This window comes from Dipodomys merriami, unplaced genomic scaffold (genome assembly GCF_024711535.1).
Source record: "Dipodomys merriami isolate MVZ:Mamm:240054 unplaced genomic scaffold, mDipMer1.0.p SCAF_793, whole genome shotgun sequence".
NCBI classification, from domain to species: Eukaryota; Metazoa; Chordata; class Mammalia; order Rodentia; family Heteromyidae; genus Dipodomys; species Dipodomys merriami.
Genome location: NW_027206394.1, coordinates 189,823 through 213,946, shown reverse-complemented (window position 1 = coordinate 213,946; position 24,124 = coordinate 189,823). Strand labels below are relative to the sequence as shown.

Below are 24,124 nucleotides of genomic sequence, written 5' to 3'. Positions count from 1 at the left end.
TGTTTACATCAGTGGCAGGTGTGAAGACGTAACAAGAACACCTAAAGTTTGGGCCTGGGATTAAAAACTCCATTTTGTGATTATAAACATTCCACCACTTCCTGAATTGAATCTGAGGGGCAGAAGAAAGTTAGGTTAGGAATTTGTATAATTACTTCTAAGTTTGCTATCTAAAATCATCCCTTCCCACCCCTTAGAATCCTATTTCCCAACTGTGTAGACACCCTTACACTCTGTTCTCCTGAAGCATTTGAGTGTGGGCCATCATCTGCTTCTTATGTGTACTGCTTTTCAAATGGAGAGTTTCTCCTAGGCTCAAAATGATTTCATTGATGAGGACACTGTGCAATAAGCTAAACTGGGTTTGTTCATGTGTTCATACCCGAGGGAGAACTAGTAAGGGCTAAGTAGTAGTCAGGGCTCACTTGCTGCCAGTGGTATTGCTCTGAGGAATTACTGTCAATGTTGCCCACAGTACCTAGTCCAAGGCCTCTCAGAAAGGCTACAGACCCAAACTTCTTGAGTCTCTGTGTGAGCTAATCATCATTGGCCAACTATGTTCCATGGTTTGTGAGACATTCACTTCTGTGAGCATATGCATATGAGGGCCCAAGAATAGACTTACCTAGAAGGAAGATCCTAGAATGCAAAACTTCTACTAGGACAATGGAAACCCATGGTTTGGCATGCTTAATGTTTTTGAAAGACCCCAGACTCCTGGGATACTTTCGTCAAAGGGAGGGCGCCCCAGAAACTCAGACTCCAGGCCGGGAGATGCAATAAGCAAGAGGAGTTTATTTGACGTTTGCACAAACGGACTCTCTGTCCCGAGCAGACAGGGAGCCCCGAGAAGTGGTTACAAGCCCTTTTTTAAAGGCAAAAACCACAAGATTAACGCATAACACAAAGCATCCCATGATTGGTTCATTTAAAGGTCATCATATACGCCAACAATCACTTTGCCATGCGGGAAATTTTGTAACACTCTTTGTAAAATGACTGGCCCATGGTTGGTTTAAGGGGGGTTTACATGGTTACAGGCCTATGATTGGTTGACATTTGGCTTAGCTTGTGGTCTTGCCAGGTGGTTGTTATCTCAAGGTCCTGTCTGGGGAATTTCTAAATGGGAACTGAGGAACACGTACTGTCTGTTCTTTATCTACGACCACTGACCTTGTCCTGGGGCCGACATCTGGTCCCTGAAACTTGTTAACTCATTTTTGGGAAGGGAAGGGTCAGTGCCAGTGTAAGCAAGTTTACAGAAGCAGAATCAGCAGTTAGCAAATTAGCAAATTGTAAAATGGACTCAGCCCTAATTTTTATAATTCTTCAGTTTTAACCTGTGCACTGAACTAACAGGAGAAAGTGGCACACTAAGAAACTTGCCAATTTTGCCAAATAAAGAACTATGGTGAAGGTCAGAGAAAGGACATTGATTTCATGGTAGTCATGACAAGACAACACCTTAGCATACCTTCAGAATACTAATCCATACTCACCTACTGTTTTTGTTTTTGTTTTTGTTTTTTTGTCGGTAGTGGGGCTTGAACTCTGGGCCTGGGTTCTCTTCCTCAGCTCTTCAGCTCAAGGAGAGCGCTCTACCACTTGAGCTACAGCGCCACTTCCAGTTTTCCGGTGATTTATTGGAGATAGGAGTCTCATGGTCTCTCCTGCCCAGGCTGGCTTTGAACCGCGATCCTCAGATCTCAGCCTCCTGAGTAGCTAGGATTATAGGCGTGAGCCTCCAGCGCCCGGCTCTCACCTACTGTTTTATTTACCCATGTCATTAAGTCTGAGTTGTATGTAGGAGTCTTCAGGGCCTTCAAAACAGGAAGATCTAGGCGAGAGCCTAAGATTGGTCTGCCATTTTGGACATAACATAACTAGTCAGATGAAAGCCCTTAGTAGTGTCCTATAAATATGTGCATTCATCCTACAACATTTGATAAGTATCCCCTCGCAAAATTATCTTTCGTTGGGTCACTTTCTGACATAGCAGCTGTCTGGTAGCTCCATTGTGACTTCACTTTATTCTGCTGAGCCAGAAATGGAGAAGGAGAGACTGACCACAACACAATTGCATCTTTCTCAATGAGCAGTGAATGGCATGGGAGTATTTAAGATGCTTCCCATGTTCTCAGTGAGCTAGTACCACCTTGGATTCCAGCTCAAATCTTGATAAACAGATACAGAAGTTACATATAGCTTGTTGTGCCAGATTCACAGCTACAGAGGTAAATGAGAAAGTGGAAGGCCTTGGTGTGATATGAAGCAGAATTCAAAGGATGTGGGGATGAAGTGAGCTACCTGGAGGGAAAAGGAGAGGCAGCTGAAGCTGAAGCTGAAGAGCACCTAGAGAGAGAAGATAGAGCAAGTTTGAGGCCACCTGGACATCAAAGTAACCCACCTGAGGTACAAGAGTCTGGCTGTCCAGAGCCACAGAGAGAAGTTGGAAGAGCCACAGCAAGTGCTCTTTCCCATTGCTAGGGAGCTCCCAGAATGCCAGAGTAAGAATTGGTAGCTTCCCAGAGCACTGCTGCTGAGCACATCTCAGATCCCTTGCTATCATAATTGACATTGGAGAGGAGCAGTAAGAGTTGTATGAGGTGATTGCAGCTCACTATGTGGAGCCTGTTCTGCAGCATTGTGGAGTGTGGTCTCTCAGGATGCTTAGGGCAAAAATCCTATAACTGGTGTCAAAGAATGCAATCTACTTGGAGTAGACATTTATAGATGGCACGTGCCTGAACACAACAAGCTGATAATAGCTGCTAGAGGTAGTTTCCCTAAAGATCTAACAGCCAAAACTGGAGAGGCAAACCCAGAGCTCTGCACCACATCAGTCCACCATGAAAATTGCTTCTACCATAGTACTGGCTACCCAGTTTGCACACTCATGACCTTTTTACCCTGATTGTGCCCCACAATCCCTCACAACTTTTGCTCTTTCACTTTGTCTATGCTTCCTTGTCCCTGCTAAACAGTTCTGGATGCCTGTATTAGCTACCCCAACCCCTGCAAAGCTGTTGCTGCTACCCAATTTCCTGACACTGCAACTCAGCAATTACAGTCACAGTTACCCTTTCCCTGGTATCCTAGTCTCTACTACTCTTTTCTGCTACCCATAATTCATAACACCATGGTTCCAGCTACCTGATCCCTGACACCCCTCTCTCTGATACCCCATTCCCAAACAAAGGGTAGATTGGGCACAGACAGTCGACTTGGGTACTCCTCTTGCAAGCACATTGGGCCAAGTTATTCCTCAGGTATTTAACATGAGGGACTAACTGGTGGTGGAAAGAAAAGAGGTTACTCAGAGGTCACTAAAATCCAAGGACATCACTTATAACTTCTTGCTAGGAAAAGAAGGCTCTAAGGTGAAAGAAAATTTTACAAAGAATATTGATGAAGATGCAAAAGGTTTAGCTTAGTCTCTTCTACTAGTGGTCTGAATTATTTTTGACATATATATGTAACTACTTTGCATTTTAAAAATTACATGAAAATGCACATTTATGTGGTACTTATATTAATTTATGGAATAGTTGTATAAGATCACGTTAATGATATTCAAGACTTTATGCTCTATGATATGCTCAAGAGGCTGCCTTTGGAAATATAAATAAATATAAATTGAGCTCTCTAACAACAAATGAAATCTCATTGTCAAATACTACAAGGAGATTACGGATGCTAGTACCAAAATGAAAGCTGTAACAATAAAACTGAATAAAGCTGCAAGATTGAAGGGAGGGAGTCAGTGGTAAGGGCAATTATAAAAGAGAAATTCTTCACCATGGAATCGTGGAAGGATAGAATGTGTTTGTTGAATTACTAGCTTTTAAAACCATCTTAGAAAGCAAAACATTGGTTTTTATTATTGCTATTTGGAACCTCTTTAACGAATGGTTTAACAAAAATTTATCAAAACAACTTTGAAAATTCAATGATGTGAATTATCAGATTAACATTACACTCAAAGTTGCCTTCACATGCAGGCAGGCTGCATTCCTTTTCTATAAAATTAATGGACTAAGCTTCCTTTTAAATTGTTGGACAGTCCATGACACTTGTTCCAAAACAAGAAAAGATACTGGAGAGAAAAAAAAAAGAGGAAGGAGATTCAAGATTGCTGAAATTAGCATATTTCCCATTTAGACTTTAATGGGATTTTTCTACAAAGAATAAGATTTTCATCTTACCATAATAATGTCAAAATTGATGTGCTATAGGATAGCTTCTAAATGTAATATTTAATGCTGTTGGATTACTTGAATACAAAGGTTTATAGAAAACTTTAAATTTCAGAAAAACTGTAATGTTCCAATAAACACGTAGAAGAAATATAATTTAAAAATTCGCTGCTTAAAGCAAACCCTGGCAGGAAAGTCTGAGAGATGCTTGTCTAGAAACAGGAAGTGGCACTGTGGCTCAAGCGGTCAGGGCTCTCCTTGATCTGAAGAAAGTAGGGATATGTTGACACCCAGGTCCTGAGTTCAAACCTCATAACTGACAAGAAGAAATTTTAAAGAATTAAAGCATTAGGCCTGGGAAGGAGACTCAGTGGTAGAGTGTTTGTCTTGCATGCATGAGGTCCTGGGTTCAATTCCTCAGCACCACACAAGCAGAAAAAAGTGGAAATGGCACTATGGCTCAAGTGATAGAGCACTAGCCTTGAGCTGAACATATCAGGATCAGCACCCAGACCCAGAGTTCAGGCCCCCCTACCACCACCAACAACAACAACAAATTAAAGCATCCAACAACCTGAAGATGTTGTCCAGAATAATGAATGGGGCATTATCTGTTTACATGACTTAGTGACTTAAAACCTAGTTTACCAGGGGAGGTGGTGGGCAATTTGTGTGTTTTCTAAAACCTGCAAAATTATTTTGTATTTTCCCAAGGAGGGAGAAAGGAGGGATGGGGGGAGGAGGGGAGGTGTTTGGTGACTTTGCCTTTTGGTTCAGTGATTTTTCTGGGGACAAATTCAGAGAAATACTGCTTGCAATCCTAGTTGCATGGGGAATGAAGAAGCCAGGCCCTGGAAGTGGTTTTGTCCTGTCCTTGGCCTGGTTCCAACAACCAATGGATAATCCAAGATGCCTTGAAGACTACTGATCCACTGGACAGGCAGACCTAACCACAGCCAAAAAAGGCAAAAATGCAATGCCGAGGGCAGCATTGGAAATCTACACCAGGCAGAGATTTTTATATATTTTTTATTGTAAAATTACTGCACAGAGGGTTTACAGTTACATGAGTAGGGTAATGAGTTCATTTCCTATCAAGCATTGTTACCTCCTCCTTTGTTTTTCCCCTAGCCCTTCCCTCCCCACCTCCCCTCCTTGACCCCTGCCCGACACTGTAAATTCATTTTTGACACAGTGTCCTCTACATCTCATCATCACAATAGGTCAACCTGCATCCCCATTTAAGCATTCTGCTATATCCCTTCCACTCCCCAAATTACAAAAATGTATATACAAAATGCAGAACACTTGATCAAATACAGTGAAAACAGGGATTATACCATGGGGGGGATGTACCTACAAAAGAATCACATAGTACATTATATTAAAAACAAAAGCAAGAAAGAAAAAACCACTATGTCTCTGACTTGGGGTACATTTCGCTTAACATCATTTTATATGGTCATATGTACATAGCCTTTGATCTTCTCTGCTTGTCCTAGACATGTACTAGTCCTTGCAAACAAGGGAAACCATGGACCTATGTTTCTTTGGGCCTGGCTTACTTCACTTAATTTAATTTTTACCAAGTCTTTCCATTTCCTAACAAATGGGGTAATGGCATTCTTTCTAATGGAGGCATAGAATTCCATTGTGTGTGTATGTCTATATCTATATACATAGATATAGACATATATCACATTTTCTTGATCCATTCATCTACTGAGGAGCATCAGAGTTGATTCCATATCATAGCTATGGTGACTAATTCTGCAATAAACATGGTTGCGCTGGCAGCTTTGGTATGACCTTGTTTGTGATCATTTGGGTAAATGCCCTAAAGTGAGATTGCTGGATCATAGGGGAGCTCTACACGGATTCTTTTGAACAACTTCCATACTGCTTTCCAAAGTGGTTAAACAAGTTTACAATCCCACCAACAATGCAGTAGGGTTCCCTTTTAACCACATCCCCTCCAACATCTGTTGTTATTACATTTCTTGATTATTGCCATTCTAACTAGAGTGAGGTGCAATCTCAATGTTGTCTTGATTTGCATTTCTTTTATGGCCAGAAAAGTTGAGCATTTCTTTATGTGTCTAATGGCCATTTTTATTTCCTCTTCAGAGAAGTCTCTCTTTAAGTCTTTAGCCCACTTAGTTATTGAGCAGCTGTTTGTTTTAAGATTTATTGTTGGGGGATTTTTTTTTGAGTCCTAAGTATATTTTAGATATAAGACCTTGTGTCGAGAAGATCTTCTCCCAGTATGTGAGCTTTCTATTGATCTTGCTAGCTATGACCTTTGCCTTGCAGAAGATCTGATGTTTCATGCAATCCCATTTGTCCAAACTTCCTTTGATTTCTTTTGTTTCTGGCTCTCTATTAAGAAAATTTCTGTCTGTGCTAAAAAAAAAAAAAAAAACCCTAGATTTATTCCTATTCCTTCATGTAATGTTTTCTTGGTGTCTTCTTTTATTTTGAGGTCTTTGATCCATTCAGAGTTGATTCTCATGCAGGGTGACATATACAGAATCTAGCTTTAGTTTTCTACAGGTGTTTAACCAATTTTTCCCACACCATTTACTCAAAAGGCTGTCTGTCTTCCATTCTGTTTTTTTAGCTCCCTTGTGAAAGAGTAAGTGGCTATATGTCAGTGGATTCATTTCTGAGTCTTCAGTCTTATTCCACTGGTCCTCAGGTCCATTCTTGTGTCAGTACCAAGCTGTTCTTTTACTATGGCTTTTTAGTAGAGTTTGAAATTTGGAATTGATATTGTTCCAGTACTGTTCTTTCTGTTAAGGATTGACAAACCTACAACCAGTATTATACTTAATGGTGAAAAGTTACAGCCATTTCTTATAAATACAGGAGTGAGATTAAAAATGTCTACTCTCTCCACTCCTCTTCAACTTAGTATTAGAATGCTAGCTGGGGCAGTAAGACAAGATGCAAACTGAAAGGGGATCCAAATAGAGAAAGATGAAGTAAAACTCTCCCTCTTTGCAGATGACATGATCTTGTATTTAAAGAACTCCATGACTCCACTCCCAAGTTACTTGAGCTGATCAGAAATTTTGGCAAACTAGCAGAGTATAAAATTAACCCTCGGAAACCAATGACTTTCCTGTATTCCAATAACAATAAGAGTGTGGCTGAAATTAGGAAAGCAACCCCTTTTTAATAGCCGCACAAAAAAATAAAATACCTAGGAGTTAACTTAAGAGGTGAAGGACCTCTGTGATGGAAACTTTAAAAACCTTAAAAAGAAAAAGAAAGCAGAACTAAGGAAGTGGGAAACCTCCCATGCTCATGAATTGGGAGGATTAACATCATGAAAATGGCAATACTGCCAAAAGCTATATCCAAATTCAATGTGATACCTATCAATATCCCAATCTCACTCTTAAATGAAATAGAAGAAGCAATCCAAAAATTATTATGGAAGAATAAAAGACCCCGAATAGCACAGAGGGTTTTTTGTGATTCTTATTTTGTGTTACCATTTTGATTCTACAAAGTCATCTATGGATTTTAACTTCCTTCCCTCCCTTTGGATAAAGCTCACAATAACCCTGCCTCTAGCTCCCACAACACTTATATCTTAGATCTGAAAAATTGTTCCTAGATAGTGAATTACTTAATTGTATTTTGAACGTATAAAACATGCCTATAAAAATAGCACATTTTCAGCTTTACAAAGTCGGTGGGGAGGGGGGAGGGGGGTATAATTGGGTGGGGGGAGGGGGGAGGCTGGGAAGGGAGGTGAAGGGTAAACAAAGGAGGAGGCTGCAATGCTTGGTAAGAAATGTATGCATTATCCTGCCCATGTAATTGTAGCCCCTCTGTACAGTATGTTCTCAAATAAAATAAAATAATATTTAAAAAAATAGCACATTTTGATCTCATGATAAAAGAGCCTTTTCCCCTCTCAAATTTATTTCCTGAAATGCAGTTTTAGAGAGAATCTGTTTTCAGTTTTAGATGAAAGGCTTATAGGAAACTGTGTTCATATTCTGGCTCCTCTTCCTGCACCTCAAAACCTAAAACACAAATTTTACAACCCATTTACAAGAAACAACACAAAAACCAAACACTGAGAATGCTCAGATGCAGAACGTTTTACAAAACCCAGAATATAACTTTGCTGTCTGAGGGAGAGGCTCTCTGAATAAATTAACAAACAAACCCAAAAGAGCAGCCAGGAGTATCAGACGTGAGTTTCCTGGCTACTACTCCATCGACCAGGAGCACGGAAGGGCTTCCTGAGCCTGCTGGAGAGTGCGTGGAGGAAAGTTTCCTTGCCAGCCTGAATACAAAAGTTGGCATCACCCCTCCTGGGCCTGTCTTTCTTTTCTTCTCCCCACAGTGGAGCAGAATTGTCCCCTGCTTCATGAAGGATAAATACTGTACAAGCTGGCCCACAGAGTGGCTTCTATTCAGTCTGCACTCCTTCCTAGGTGGGCGGTCTCTGCCCCACGGTGTGTGTGTGCTCCCAGGGGCTGATCCTCAGAGCCCAGGCCCACGGGGCAGGCAGGTGCTAGATGTGAGTCAGTGGCACTGTGTCATTCACACAGAAGCTACTGGGTTGCTGCCCTAGCCCAACAGGAGGTGTACCCTGATCTTCTCCCACAGTCCCAGGCGAGGTGCCCACAAGGGCCCGATTTGGACAGACTGCCACTAGGATCCTACTTCACCAGAGGGATCAGCATGCCAGATGAAGTGGCTGCCACCTGAATTACTACTTATTTTATGGAGCAGTTTTAAACAAAGTGATACATATTACTGTATGATATATAATGCTATATCCTTGAGTCTATAGTCCAAAATCATTGAACTTGATACTAACAAAAATGGATTTTATTGTTTGTATTTATAAGGCCATAATGGCAAACTGAAATAAAAGTACAACAAAACTCTTATCCAAAACACATGATTAAATATCAGTATTTGAAAAAAAATTGTATGTAAGTAGTGCAAACGAAGTTATACTAGAATAGTAAAACACACACAAAATATTTATTAGTTACATTCAAAAGTAAAATAAGTAATTACAGAAAGAATTACTACTAGAGGGCTGGGAAAGTGGTTCAGCGGTAGAGTGCATGCCTTGCAAGCATGAGGACTTGGGTTCGATTCCTCAGCACCACATAAACAGAAAAAGCCGGAAGTGGCGCTGTGGCTCCAGTGGTAGAGCGCTAGACTTGAGCTGAAGAGCTGAGGGACAGCGCCCAGACCCAGAGTTCAGGCCCCATGACCGGCAAAAAAAAAAAGAATTACTACTAGATAAAAAATATTACAATAGTTTAACAGGTTGAAGTGATATAGGTTAAATATTTGGTTTTTATAAAAGTTATTTAAATCTCCCAGTTCTGTTTATCTCAGTGAAGGAAAATGTTAGAACGTAGAAATTATATGTGGCACCTCTTGCTTCCAGTACCACAAAGGGGAGTGGCACTTCCTAATGGGAGTCCTGGGATGACACCCACACCCAGCGCATGTAGACCCATCAGAGGTCCCTGTGGTGACCCTGAGGGGGCCCAGGACATCACATTGCTGCTGCAGCAGGTGCAGCACTTGTTGTGGTGGGCTGCGGCCAACAAGGCTCCATCAGTGACCAGATCAAGCAAACCAGCCTCAGGGGCCAAAGCCAGGAGGGAAGGCAAGGCAGACCCCAAGTCCTGCCTTCCATCTGTGTGGACTACACTGCCAAGGCCAGACCCATTTCCCTGCTTTGGAGCACAACAAGGGTAGGGAGTGAGCCTCCAAACGGAGCATCCCCAGAATGTCACCCAGATCTGGGCCCATGCAGACCAAAAGGACAGAGGAGGCTACACAGCAAAGCCAAAGGACTTCAGGCCCCTGGTGCTGCAGCTGGTGCATTGAAAGTCCAGACTCCTCTGGCACTGATGGGCATATGCAGGGATGAGCCCATACCCGAGTTCACAGGGACCAGAAAATGGAAGTCTGTGGGGATGCTAAAGGGGCTCCAGGGTGCTGAGCTGGGCAGCTGTCACAAGCCTTCTGGCAGAGGGGTCAGCACACAACTCCAGTCTCCAGACCACCTTAAAGACTGATGAGGTGAGAGCAGGGGTTATACCGTGGAGGAGGGACATACAAAGCAACAAAGAAATCATCTTATAAATATGTTAGAAATAATCGAGTGAAAGAAAAGCATTTGAATACCCCCTGCTCTCTCTGTATTTGCTGTTGGTATAATTTGTGGAGGGGAAGGGCAAAAACAAATAGTTTAAATAGGGATACAGGTGGACTCATTGCAACAAGGAGATGTACAAGTCGTTATGTCGAAAAATGAACTTTACAATTTTGGTGGTGGGGGGAGGAGGATGGGAAAGGGCTTGATAAGAAATGTACTCATTGGGGCTGGGAAGGTGGCCCAGTGGTAGAGTGCTTGCCTTGCATGCATGAGGCCCTGGGTTCGATTCCTCAGCACCACATAAGCAAAAAGCTGGAAGTGGCACTGTGGCTCAAGTGGTAGAGCGCTAGCCTTGAGCTGAAGTGCTGAGGGACAGCGCCCAGGCCCAGAGTTCAGGCCTCACAACCGGACCCCCCCCCCAAAAAAAAAAAAAGAAATGTACTCATTGCCCTTGTAATTGTAACCCCTCTGTATGGTGTTTTCACAATAAATAAATAAATAAATAAATAAATAAATAAATAAATAAATAAATAAATAAATAAATAAATAAATGACTGATAAGGTGAACCACAGCTGGGCTGCCTGGCCTCAAAGGGGTGGACTGCCCGCCCAGCCTTCCTTCTCCCGTGGACTGTACAGTGTACAAACATGGTGTCCCCCCACCCCACACCCATGAGGGCAGGCAGTGACCTCAGAACGGAGTCACCCTGGGATGGCACTCTCACCTAAGACCACTGCAGACCAGTACCAGCACCGCTGGAGGAGGAGAAGGCAGCAGTGGATTCAACTCCAGCCCCATGGCTGCCAGATCCTGAGTGAAATGGAGCAACTGAGACTGGGAAGGGAGGTGGGAAGGATGGGCGGGGCTCATCTGGCAATGCTGGGGAGCATGCACACACATCCCCTCACTGTACATCCACCAGAAGGAAGGGGAACCCACTTCTCAACGGGTGACCTGAGGAGGCACCCACACCCACAGGGACTACAGAAATTGAGGTTCATGTGGTGACTTCGAAAGGGCTCCAGGGTACAGCCTTGCTGCTGCACTGAACAACAGGCAAAAAGAAAAAGAAAAAGAAAAACATCCACTAAAACTTCTCATCAATGATAATGTATTATACTTTAAAAACAGTTTTAATTCCCTCTTGTCGTATATTTTTGCATGGAGCCCTTTGAATTAACCAAAAATCTCCACGATTTCCTCATGCACAGTAATACTAATAAATATAGCTTCTATTCTTTTTTTAATTAAGGGAGGTTGCATATAGTTCCTTCCCATGTTTAATTCATGAAAAAGAAATCCTGAATATATCTGTCAAACACCAAACAGGATTTCTTCTGAACTCCTCACTGAAGAAAGAAAATAAAATGACCGAACAACAGGTATCACCCATATTGTCACCGTGCTAGCTTTCTCACTGATTAAAAATAATCCTGCAATGCACATGCAGATCACTTATGCAAAATTTTTTCCAACAATTCTTGTTGTTATATTACATTTATCTTTCTCCTTCTGTCTCCTCTCCTGCTTCTTTTCCCCAGGGTCCTGTTTCCCTCTTACATCCCTATTCCCTTCAACTTTCTCCCTGTCCCCTCCTCTTCTTCCTCCTGCTATGCCTTTCCTCCTCTCTTACACCTTTCTCCTCCTTTCCTTTCCTCTTTCTCCTACACTTTCACTTTCTTCTACCTCTTCTTTATGGTCCTGGGGGTTGGACTCAGTGCCTTGTGCTCACTATGCAGATGCTCTGCTGCTCACTACAGGCCTCCAGTCTAGACTTCATCTCAATGACCATCTATTTCTGATTTGTTTTTAAATAGCAAAACCAACAAAGACTTTTGATTCAGGATTTAATTCATTGTACATATCCTGTGCCATAAATATGTGCTACTTCATACATTGTGGCTAATATGTTTTGGTTATGTCTTGGGGTTCAGATAAACTCATCAGAAACAATGTGTTTGAAGGCAATCTAATGTGATCCTGTGTTTCTCCCAAATTAATGAACTGGTTACTTTGTATCTTGCACAAGTACTTCTATATTGTTCCCAGATTAATGAACTGTCACTTTGTGGTAACACCCACAGTAACACTAATCCAAGGATTGCTGGGGATCATAAGATTAAGTCCAGACAGGAAAATCCATGTGATATGTATCTCAAATTAACTGCTAAAAAGCCAGAAGAAGACTTGTGGATAAGTGGTTTAGTGCCATCCTTGCACTGAATAAGATGATGACAGAACCCAGGCCTGAGTTTAAGACCTGTGGTGGGTGCAAGCACACTCGCACATGCACGCATGCACACACAAACACGCGCACACACGTGCGCGCACACACACACACACACACACACACACACACACACACAATTTCCCAACTAGAGCAAGTAGAATATCTGTTTTTCTGATAAGATGTCTGAGTTTCTGTCCCATGTGCTTGTATATTTTTGAAAGCTGTATCATCAACTTACCTAATTTTAATAAATGACACCTTGTTCACTATTATTTATGTTTGAAAATATTTTAAGACACATTTTCATGTAGAAATTTGAGTTTGTTCCCCAAATTGTGACTGTCTTGGTTTGTAAGAATGAAAGAATTGTGCCTTTAATTCATTAGTTCATAAATTAGAAAAGTAACCACAACCCTAGAACCAATTGCCTTTGAATTCTAAAAGCCACACAAATATATTAGTTTTTATTTATCCTATCTTTGATTCAACTCATCTTTCTCAAAATAGTTTTTAGTTTTACTTAAATATCCTGCCATTTTTCTAACCCGAACCCTAACTGGAACATTCAGGCTAACCCTCACACTAATCATACCCTAATCATTCTATTATGAACAGTTTCCTATTTCACATTCATCCTAATTGTAACTTGACTTGTTTTTCAAAAATTTACTTTCAATTAGACCCTAAATTTTCCATTTCCCTAATGCTAACATTAAGCCCATCTAGAACGGAAACCTAACTTTCACCCTAATGATAGTCCAATTCTAATGTTTAAAAAAATATTCTAGTTTTTATTCATTCTAGTGAATGCTCCAGTTTGCACTATGGAAATGAATTTCAATTTGCCCTAATTCCCACAAATTTCCTGACTCTACATCTGAAGTTATATTGTTCCCTAACATGAACCATTATGTGTCCTCAAATTCTCACATCAGGAAAAATATGGTAGTTTCCCTTGATCTTACCTTTTCATGAACCCCTGTACCCTAAAACAGTTTCAGATTTACTCATCATCTAGTCCATTACTTAACGCTAACTCTCAACTGAAACCTGGCTGGAAAACTCTCATTGATCATTACAAGAATGATCACTGAGAAATAAATATAATGATAATGCTCTAGTTACTATTCAATCTCACATTTTTTGCTTCCACTTTTTAGTGAAAACTCAATTTCATACTAAAAATATTCTTATTCATAACACTAATCATAATCAGAACAAAATACTGACCCTAATCTTAATATAAATTATATGTCAATACTAACACAAGTAAACTAATTTTCACTCATCTTGACTTGATTCAAGTAAGCCTTCCAAACATAGGTTACAATTTTTTCCCAATACCTTAGTCATTTTCTAACCCTAAACTTAACCTTAACTGGAACATTGAGAATAACCATAAGCCTGATTGTAAGTAGATTCTAATATAGCAATACTCTAGTTCACATTCATTCTAACTCTTACCAGGCTTATTCTAAAATTTACCTTCAATTTGAGCCTCATTTTTTTCTCCTTTACTCTAACCTTAATCATGGCTGTAATCCTAACCATAAGCTTGACCCTAATGGTATCCCAATTATATAATTTATGAAAATCCCTCATTTTGTGTCATCCTAACTGAAATTGACTTGTAATTCTTGAAATAAATTGCAGGTTTTCCTAAACCCTACAGATTTTTTCACTCTTAACTCTGAATCTATCTTGTTCTATAACAGGAATCATAATACCCATTTGATCTCAAATCCTGGTATTATGAAATAAAATGTATTTCCATTATTGTAACATTTCCTGAATTCATAGAACCTAAAATAAGTTCAGATTTATTTAACATTTAACCCATTCCTTCTTTTTTCTTTTTGTTGGTCGTGTGGCTTGATCTCTGGGCCTGGGCATGATCCCTGAGCTCTAGGCATGGGCACGATCCCTGAGTTCTTTAGCTCAAGGTGTGCACTTTACCACTTGAGCCACAGCACAACTTTCAGGTTTTCTGGTGGTTAATTGGAGATAAGAGTCTCACAGATGCTCCTGCCAGGACTGGCTTTGAACTGCAATCCTCAGAAATCACCTTCCAGGAATGGGAGTCCAGGGAAACCATAACCAACCAACTAAGTGACTTGAGAATAAACACTGAGCACAAATTAAGGAAGAAAAGAAGTTCATACAAGATCTAAAACAAAGCCCCAACAAAGCCAAACAATTAGAAGGAAAAGAAATGAAAAACAAAGTAGAAAGTCTTGATAGTAGGTTAGACCATGCAGAAGATCGAATCCCAGTTATTGAAGACAGCCTAGATATTATAGAGAAAAAACATTCAACCATCCAAGACAAATCCAAGAAATATGGTAGATCTATTCAACATTTTGAAGACACCATCAGAAGGCCTGATCTGAGGATAATAGTTGTAGAGGAGCACCTAGAGACAGAAGTTAATGGTCTAGGAAATTTGTTTAATAGGACCTTAGCAGAGAACTTCCCAAACATGCAAAAAGATAGGCCTATTCAGACACAAGAAGCTTTTAGAACTCCAAATAGACCAGACCAAAACAGGACATCCCACCATCATGTTGTAATCTGCACAGGATCAATTCAGACCAAGGAAAAGATCCTTAAAGCTGTCAAGGAGAAAAGATCAATCACGTATAAAGGGAAACTAATTAGAATCACCTCAGATTTATCAGCAGAGACAATCAAAGCAAGAAGAGCCTGGAATGATGTATGCCATGCCCTAAAGACAAACAACTATCAACCAAGAATACTGCATCTAGCTAAACTTTCCTTCATAACCTCAGGTCAAATAAAAACCTTCCATAGCAAAGAAAAACTGAAACAATACATCTCCACCAAACCAGCCCTATAAAAGATTTTTAAACATGTCCTATACATAGAAGACCACAATAAAGGCCAAGAAACCTCACCCAAACTGAAAATCCAAGAACCATAGGAAGAACCTAGTTGCCGCAGCCCCCAAGGAGGTGGATAAAATGGCAGGAACTCCCAAATACCTCTCAGTCCTATCTCTCAACATTAATGGACTTAACTCACCAATTAAGTGACATAGACTGTCTAGTTGGATTAAAAAGCAAGATCCTTCTATCTGCTGCCTTCAGAAGTCACATCTTGCCCTTAAAAACAAACACATTTTCAATGTGAAAGGCTGGAACAAAATCTACCAAGCAAACGGCCCCCATAAACAGGCAGGAGTTGCAATCCTAATATCAGATAAAATAGACTTCAAATTAAAATTAGTGAGAAGAGATAAAGAAGGTCGCTACATACTAATTAAGGGATTGCTCCTTCAGGAGGATATTACAATTCTAAATCTCCATACGCCAAACAACAGAGCACACAAATTTATCCAAGAAACACTACTTTAACTCAAATCCCACATAGATCCAAAGACATTAATTGTTGGGGACTTTAACACACCACTCTCTCCACTAGATAGATCAACTCGGCAAAAACTCAATAGAGAAACCGCAGATCTGAACAACTGCATAGATCAACCAGATTTAACAGACATCTACTGAATATTTCACCCAGCAGCATCAGAATACACCTGGGTTTACATGGGACTCAGTGTCAGGTGAGCCTAGACCACTTGGCTAACTTCCCCATGTACCATGCATATTGTATGCAGTGTGATGTCAGTGGACCACATTTTCAGGGTGTGAAAAGTCTGACATTCTTGGTCTGGGAAGGTGGCTCAGTGGTAGAGTGCTTGCCTTGCATGCATGAGGCCCTGGGTTCGATTCCTCAGCACCACATAAGCAAAAAAAGAAAAAAGCCAGAAGTGGCGCTGTGGCTCAAGTGGTAGAGCGCTAGCCTTGAGCTGAAGAGCTAAGGGACAGTGCCCAGACCTGGAGTTCAGGCCCCATGACCGGACCCAAAAAAAAAAAAGAAAAGTCTGACATTATTAATGCATATTTGTAATGTAGTGCAGCAGAAACTAGGAAAATATTGCTTGGCATTCTGCTTTGGTTTGAGAATAAGACTTACAAAGCTAAGCATTGTGGTGCATGCCTATAATCTCAACACTCAAGAAACTGAAACAAGAAGATCACATGGAATATACAGAGACTCTGTGTTCAAACAAAAGGAGGGTGGACAATAATGGAAAGGGTAACACTGATCAACATGCATTGTCCACATGAAATAAAATGAAAATCTCTTTAAAATTATTTAAAGAGATAGTATTTATTATTTATTTTACAATTATTATTTATTTTATTATTTGCTTATTTGTTACAAATAAACTGCTGATGGCTCACACTTGCAATCCAAGATAGTCAGGAAGCTGAGACATGATGATCCCAGTTGACTTTTGAGGGATGGTAACTTGACGTAAGACTCTCATGGACTTTCTGGCCCAGGTGGTTTGAATCTTGACACTCAGATCTCAGACTTCTAAGTAATTAGGGTTACAGGGGTAAACCTCCAGCTCCAGGCTTCCAAGTGACTATTATCTCCAAATAACCACAAAAATGCCAAATGTGGCTCAAGTGATTGAACTCCAGCCTTCAGTGAAAAAATCTCAAGGGATAGTACCCAGGCCTCAAGTTCAATTCCCATGAACAACAACAACAAAAACAAAGAATCATCAATAGAATATGCAATCACTGTTGTTGTTGGTACCCTGTGCTTACATGGTAAATATCAGTAATTGTTCAATGATCTCTTTGTGCATCAAACTATTAAAATCATCTTTGCCATACATCCTGACTCCACATGAGGCAAAAACATCTAACAAAGATGAAATAAAGATCCTATGATCATTACTCAGACCAGTTCTCCCCACATTCTGGTGGCTGTTGGTGACTGTGGGAAGAGGATTTTTTTCTGAACAGACAATGTCCACAGATGCACAGTGAGGTCCCTCAAAAGCTAGCAGAAGGGATGCACCTATGCCCATCCTCAGTCACTGTAAGCGTGGTGGGACTCATTTTCTGAGAAGCTTTCACACTACTGCTGTGTGTAGAATACAGTCATCAAACTGGAAATGAGTTAATATTGATACTAGAGCTAACTCTCAGCATCTATTATTGCATCCCAGAAGGAGGTGATGCACAGAGATATGTGCATGTGTGTGTAAGTACACACCTTGTGTGAACAGCAGTATTGGGATTTAAACTCAGAGTCTCACACTCTCACTCAGCTTTTTCACTCAAGTATAGCACTTGGCGCTATACTTCTTAGGCCAAAGTTTCACTGAGATTTTTTTGTTAGTTAACTGGAAATATGAGTCTCAGAACTTTTCTGCCCAGATTTTTCTGCAAACCCTAGATCTGAGCCTTCTGAGTATCTAGAATTATAGGTGTGAGACACTTGTTGCCAGCTTCAACTACTATCCAAGGAGACACATGGCTTTATTGATACAGCTGGTTGGCCTTCGTTTATGATTAGTGGAGATTGGAGTTGGAACTCCAGCCTTTCCTAGGGCCTGAGTTGGTAATTCTAGGCATCTTGTCACCATTCATCAGACAGAATTGCCTTTAGCTTACTTGTCACAGAATTGAGAGGTAACTGCCAAGTCTCCTGGAATTCAGGGCCAATGCAAGGGATATCTGTTGGTTCTGAGTAATCAGGGCTGGCGTTCCATGGCCTTTCAGGCTTCCAGATTTGCCTGCTAGATCACTGTGCTTCCTATGCTTCCAGCACCTTTCACTCACAAGGACTAGGGCAGGCCCAGGACTCTGCTTTGAGGTGCCATGTTTGTTTATTGGGTGAAGAATATGAATGTAAGAATCAGCAAACTCACTCAATCCAGGGCATAGAAAGCTGTTCACAGGCTTTCAGGATTTCAGCTTGACCATTCTGGGGTTGACTCCCACTGCTCCTACCTTGAAGCATGCTCTTCAGAACCTAGATCAAGAGGGTCCATAAGGGGCCTGCATTGCATCTCAACACTGCCTAGCTGCTTTCCTGCTAAGCTGCTCCTCCTGCACTCCTCATGCTATGTGTGATGAAGGGGGCCAGAAAATCTATACCAAAATAATCCTGCTATAGCATGTGGGGTCAAAGTTCATAGGGCATAGAAACATTTTTCTGGGTTTTCATACTCAGGAAAATGAGTGATTATTCTCTTTTTTGATTGGTTTTGTTTTTCATTATTTCTGGATGCTGTATATGTAAACACAGACTGGTTCAAATGTGCTCTTTGAACAATGTCTTAATTTGATAAGCAGACATCTCACAATAAGTCAAATACCCAATAGCCCCATTTGTCAAAGGTCTTCTCTTCTCCAACACCTTCAAGAAGATGCAAGAAAGAAAAGAAAATATTTTTGTAACCCTTCTCTTTGATCCATGTGTGAACACAAAGTGTGGATTCAAAGTGTGGATCAAAGTGTGGATCCAAAGTGTGGAACAAAGTGTGGTAGAGCAACAGTCTTGACCAAAAAAGCTCAGGGATAACACCTAGACCCTAAGTTCAAGCCCTTGGAACAAAACAAAAGCAAAAGAAAACAATCCACAATATGTATGGGATATATGGATGTAGAGAGCTGCGAGAGGCCGCACCTGGAAGATGGCGCTGGCTTCCGCCCTCCGCCTTCCCGATGGCAAGTGCTCTCGTGGTAAACAACTCCTGATATGGCTAAGGCAAAGAATCTGGCTTGCTTCCGCGCACCTGAACCTATTGGCGGTTCCCACGTGGCGTATCAGGGTTGGCTACCCAGCGGGTACTTAAGGCTGTGGGGAATTCTCCCCGGGGTTGGGGTCACAAGATTAAAAAAAAAGGTCCTGAATAAACGGCAGAGAGAAGAGTCCAGTGTCGCGTCTCCTTGCTGGTCGAGGCGGTAGCGACACGTGGCGGCCCGTACGGGGACTCAGCCATAACCCCAACGAGGACTCAGAACTCTCTGCGGTCAGGGTGGTGCACCGGTAAGTCCCCAGGTAAAAGGGGAATCCGCGACAAAAGCGGGGGTAAGTCCCCAGGTAAAAGGGGAATCCGCCACAAGAGTGGGGAGTAAGTTCCCAGGTAAAAGGGGAATCCGCCACAAGAGCGGGAGGGATTTTTGCTCTTCTCGGTAGATAAAGAGAGAGTGAGAACCCGGGGCTAGTCAATAGAGTAGCCAAAAGTGAAAGTAAAAGTTTGTTTACCAGCTTTAAATGTTTAAAACATGGGCGCTTCTTTTTCGCACCCAATTTTTTTGGCTCTCAATGAGCTACTGCACTCAAAAAAGTTAAAAATAAAAAAGAGTACTTTAGAGAGATTTTTGAATGAATGTGACACCGTTGCCCCATGGTTCGCTGTCTCTGGAAGCCTCACGGTGGCCTCTTGGGAGAAACTAGGGAGGGACCTAGATTTTGCCTCTGAACAAGGAACGCTTAAGAGCGGAGTGAGACCAATATGGAAACTGATAAGAGGCTGTCTCGAGGACCAGCGTTGCAGTGAGGCGGTAGAGAATGGTCAGGCCGCCTTAGAAATGCTGCAGGAAGAAAGATCAGAAAGGGCAGACAGCGAAAAGGAGGAGAGCAGGGGGGGGTCATGCCCTGATTTTGCCGAACTAGAGACCTCTGAGTCTACAGACTCAGAGGAACTACAATCACTCATAGAACAAATAGAAAAAACAAAGATAAGAAAGAGGAGGAAAGGGAAGGAGAGAGAGGACCCAGATAAAGACGAATGCACGCCCTCCGTGCACCGCCCCACACCTTCGGCCCCTCCGCTCTATGCGGAGGACCCTGGAAGTGGCAGCCCCGGCTGTTCTTTCAGCCCAGGCGTGTGGAAAGCGGTCAGAACCGAGTTACATCTAGCCTGTCCAATATTTCAGGATCCACAGGGACAGCGGTATCATGAACCCTTAGATTTTAAGGTGATAAAATCTTTAGCTGAGTCTGTGCGGACATACGGAATCACGGCCTCCTTTACTGTAGCCCAGGTGGAGGCCCTAAACAGACACTGCATGACACCCGGTGATTGGAGTGGGCTCGCACGAGCTTGTTTGAGCCCAGGTCAGTATTTAGATTGGAAGGCTTTTTTGATTGAATTTGCTAGTGAAGAGGCTGCGGCCAATCAGGCTGGGGGAAACCCAGCTTGGGACAGAGATATGCTGCTTGGACAGGGGAGATTCGCCAATCAGCAGATAGGCTACCCGGTCCAAGTTTATGAACAAATCAATAAAATTGGCATAAAGGCATGGAAGGCCTTACCAAATAAAGGCGAGGTGAGTGGCAATCTCACCAAAATCCTGCAGGGCTCTATGGAGCCGTTTTCGGACTTTGTTGCTCGTATGGTCGAGGCCGCTGGCAGAATTTTTGGTGACCCAGACGCAGCCATGCCATTAATTAAACAGCTTGTTTACGAACAGTGTACTAAGGAATGCAGAGCCGCCATAACCCCATATAAGAATAGGGGACTAGAAGCATGGATGAAAGTATGCAGAGAGCTGGGCGGACCACTAACTAATGCTGGATTAGCTGCTGCTGTGGTGCAATTAACCCAGAAGAAAGGAGGAGGCTCAGGTGCATGCTTTAGATGCGGCAAGATGGGACACATAAAGCGTAATTGCCCTGAAAGAGGAAGTGTGATAGAAACAGGAAAGGGACAACAGCCTAAGCGGCTTGGGCTGTGCCCTAGATGTAAAAGGGGGAAGCACTGGGCAGTTGAATGCCGATCTGTGAAAGACATCAACGGTCGAACCTTAATGCAGGCCCATTCAAAAAACGGGCAGCAGGGCCCCCGCCCTCAGGGCCCGCAAATATATGGGGCAGTCGAGAACCAGGACAGGAACCCAGAACAGTGGCCGACCCTCCGGCACCCCAAGGACCACGGAGAGCCACTGCAGGCTCAGCAGGACTGGACCTCTGTGCTACCACCAGACTCGTATTAACTCCCCGAATGGGGGTCCAGTTAGTTGACACAGACTTCCAAGGACCCCTTGAGCCTGGCACGGTGGGATTGTTGATAGGGAGGTCATCCACAATTCTGCGGGGCCTTAAGGTGCATCCTGGTGTGATTGACCCAGACTATACTGGAATTGTAAAGATTATGGTTGAATCTCCTAAAGGAATTTTAGCCATCTCCCCAGGAGATAGAATTGCTCAGCTTTTGATTTTACCCAGTTTACATGACCATTTTGCGGCTCAGCCCAAGCTAAGAGGAAAAGGGGGTTTTGGATCCACGGGAACAGACTTAACATTCCTGTCTCTTGATTTGGACCAAAGACCAGTTCTTGAACTCAATGTTGATAATAAGAAAATTTTGGGCCTTTTGGATACTGGGGCAGACAGGAGCATTATTGCCAGAAAAGATTGGCCATCAGGATGGCCTGTACAAGCGTCCTCCCAAACCTTACAAGGTCTGGGATATGCTAAGGCCCCTGACATGAGTGCGAGACAGCTGCACTGAAGTGATGAAGAAGGACATTCTGGTATAATACAGCCTTATGTGTTACAGCTCCCGGTTTCCTTATGGGGCAGAGACCTTATGAAAGAAATGGGATTTAAATTAAGTAATGACTATTCCCCTGCATCACAGGACATGATGGTGCGTATGGGTTATCACCCCAGTTTTGGACTAGGTAAATTTCTACGAGGGAACAAGGAGCCTATTAAAGTGTACCAGAGAAACCACAGGCAGGGCTTGGGTTTTTCCTAGGGGCCACTGGGGGAGGGATCCCCATATCCTGGAAAACAGAGGAGCTGGTGTGGGTGCCTCAGTGGCCACTTTCCTCTGAAAAATTAACTGCCGCCAGGACATTAGTACAGGAACAGTTAACCCAAGGACACATTAAACCATCAGTATCCCCGTGGAATACACCCATTTTTGTTATTAAAAAGAAGTCTGGAAAATGGCGTTTGTTACACGATTTACGAGCCATCAATAACCAGATGCAAATTATGGGCCCCGTACAACGAGGCCTACCTTTGCTTTCTTCCCTGCCGGCCTTTTGGCCCATTATTGTGATTGATATAAAGGATTGTTTTTTTTCCATTCCCCTGCATGATCAAGACAGTGTGAGGTTTGCTTTTACTATTCCCTCCTGCAATCATGAGGAGCCAGATAAAAGATATGAGTGGGTAGTTTTGCCTCAGGGGATGGCCAATAGTCCTACTATGTGCCAACTTTATGTGGATGAAACTCTTGCCCCTCTTAGACAAAAATATCCCAAATTAAGATGCATTCATTATATGGATGATATTTTACTAACAGCAAAGAGTAAACATATGCTGGAAAAGGCGTATGTGGATTTGATTGAGATGCTAAAGCACAGAGGACTGTTTATAGCTCCTGAAAAGGTACAGCAGGACCAGGTTATAGATTACTTAGGAGCGAAAATATGTAAAAATTGCGTTACTCCACAAAAGGTAGAGTTGAGAAAAGATAATCTAAAAACCTTAAATGATTTTCAAAAATTGTTAGGAGATATTAATTGGGTTAGAAGCTATTTAAAGCTACCAAATTATGAGTTGAGACCCCTTTATGTTATATTACAAGGAGACTCTGCTTTGGATTCTCCTAGACAGTTAACCAAAGAGGCAAGAGAGACTTTACATAAGATAGAAGAAGAGATTACAAAATGCCTGCTTACAGAGAATACAGGAAGACAAGAGTATTACCCTGTGTATACTCCCTACCTTGTCTCAACCTACTGGGTTGTTGTGGCAAGAAGGCCCGTTGTTTTGGATTCACCCGAAAATATCACCAGCCAAGTCTATTGAATATTACCCTACTGCTGTGGCTGGTGTTGCACTCTCTGGAATTCAACAATGCTTACAGTATTTTGGAATTGCCCCGTCTATCATTATAGTTCCTTACACCAGCCATCAAGTTCAAACTTTGTGTGCTACTATAGATGTTTGGGCTATTTTACAATGTAGCTTTACTGGACAAATAGACAACCACTTTCCAAAACATCCCCTTTTGGGGTTTTTCAAGGAACACCCAATTATCTTTCCTAAGGTAACGACTTCTCAACCTATTGTAAGTGCCCCTAATGTATTTACTGATGGCTCAAAAACGGGATGTGGTGTATACATGGTTGAGGCACAGCGACCAGTACAACACCAGTTTCAGCCCGGTGCTCCTCAGATGGTAGAGTTAAAAATTGTTATAAAAGTTTTTGAAGCATGCCCGTTTTCTTTTAATTTAATATCTGATTCTGCTTATGTTATTAATGCTCTCAAGGTTTTAGAGGTTGCCGGACCTATTAAGAGTTCCAGTCCGGTTGGTCCATTGTTTCAACAATTACAACAGTTGATTTGGCAGAGAAAATCATGCTTTTATCCCTTGCATATTCGGGCTCATACGGGCCTGCCAGGACCCCTGGGCAAAGGAAATGATGTAGTGGATCAATGGACCAGACAAGAATGGGTATTTATTAGCTCTGCCTTAGACAGAGCCAAAACCTTTCATAAAACATTTCATGTTAATGCAAAAGCACTACAACAAAAATTTCAAATTTCTCGAGCCGATGCGAGACAGGTGATATTAGACTGTCCTCGATGTGTAATTTATCAGCATCCGCCTAGTGTTGGGGTTAATCCCCGGGGTTTGCTCCCGCTAAAAGTTTGGCAGATGGATGTGACTCACATCTCTGAGT

At 42.1% G+C, this 24,124-nt stretch overlaps 1 long non-coding RNA gene across 2 annotated transcripts in view; it reads right to left on the bottom strand.

The window, feature by feature from the left end:
* LOC138818914 (uncharacterized) overlaps positions 1-24,124 on the bottom strand; it is a 72,841-nt gene that overhangs the window by 4,740 nt on the left and 43,977 nt on the right. Inside the window, exon 4 of one of the 2 annotated variants that reach the window (XR_011369262.1) lies at positions 852-2,352. The exons of the other annotated variant lie outside the window; for it this stretch is intronic. This is a non-coding gene — a long non-coding RNA (uncharacterized lncRNA). Of the gene's footprint in view, positions 1-851; positions 2,353-24,124 lie in introns of those variants that run through there. 2 annotated transcript variants of the gene reach the window in all.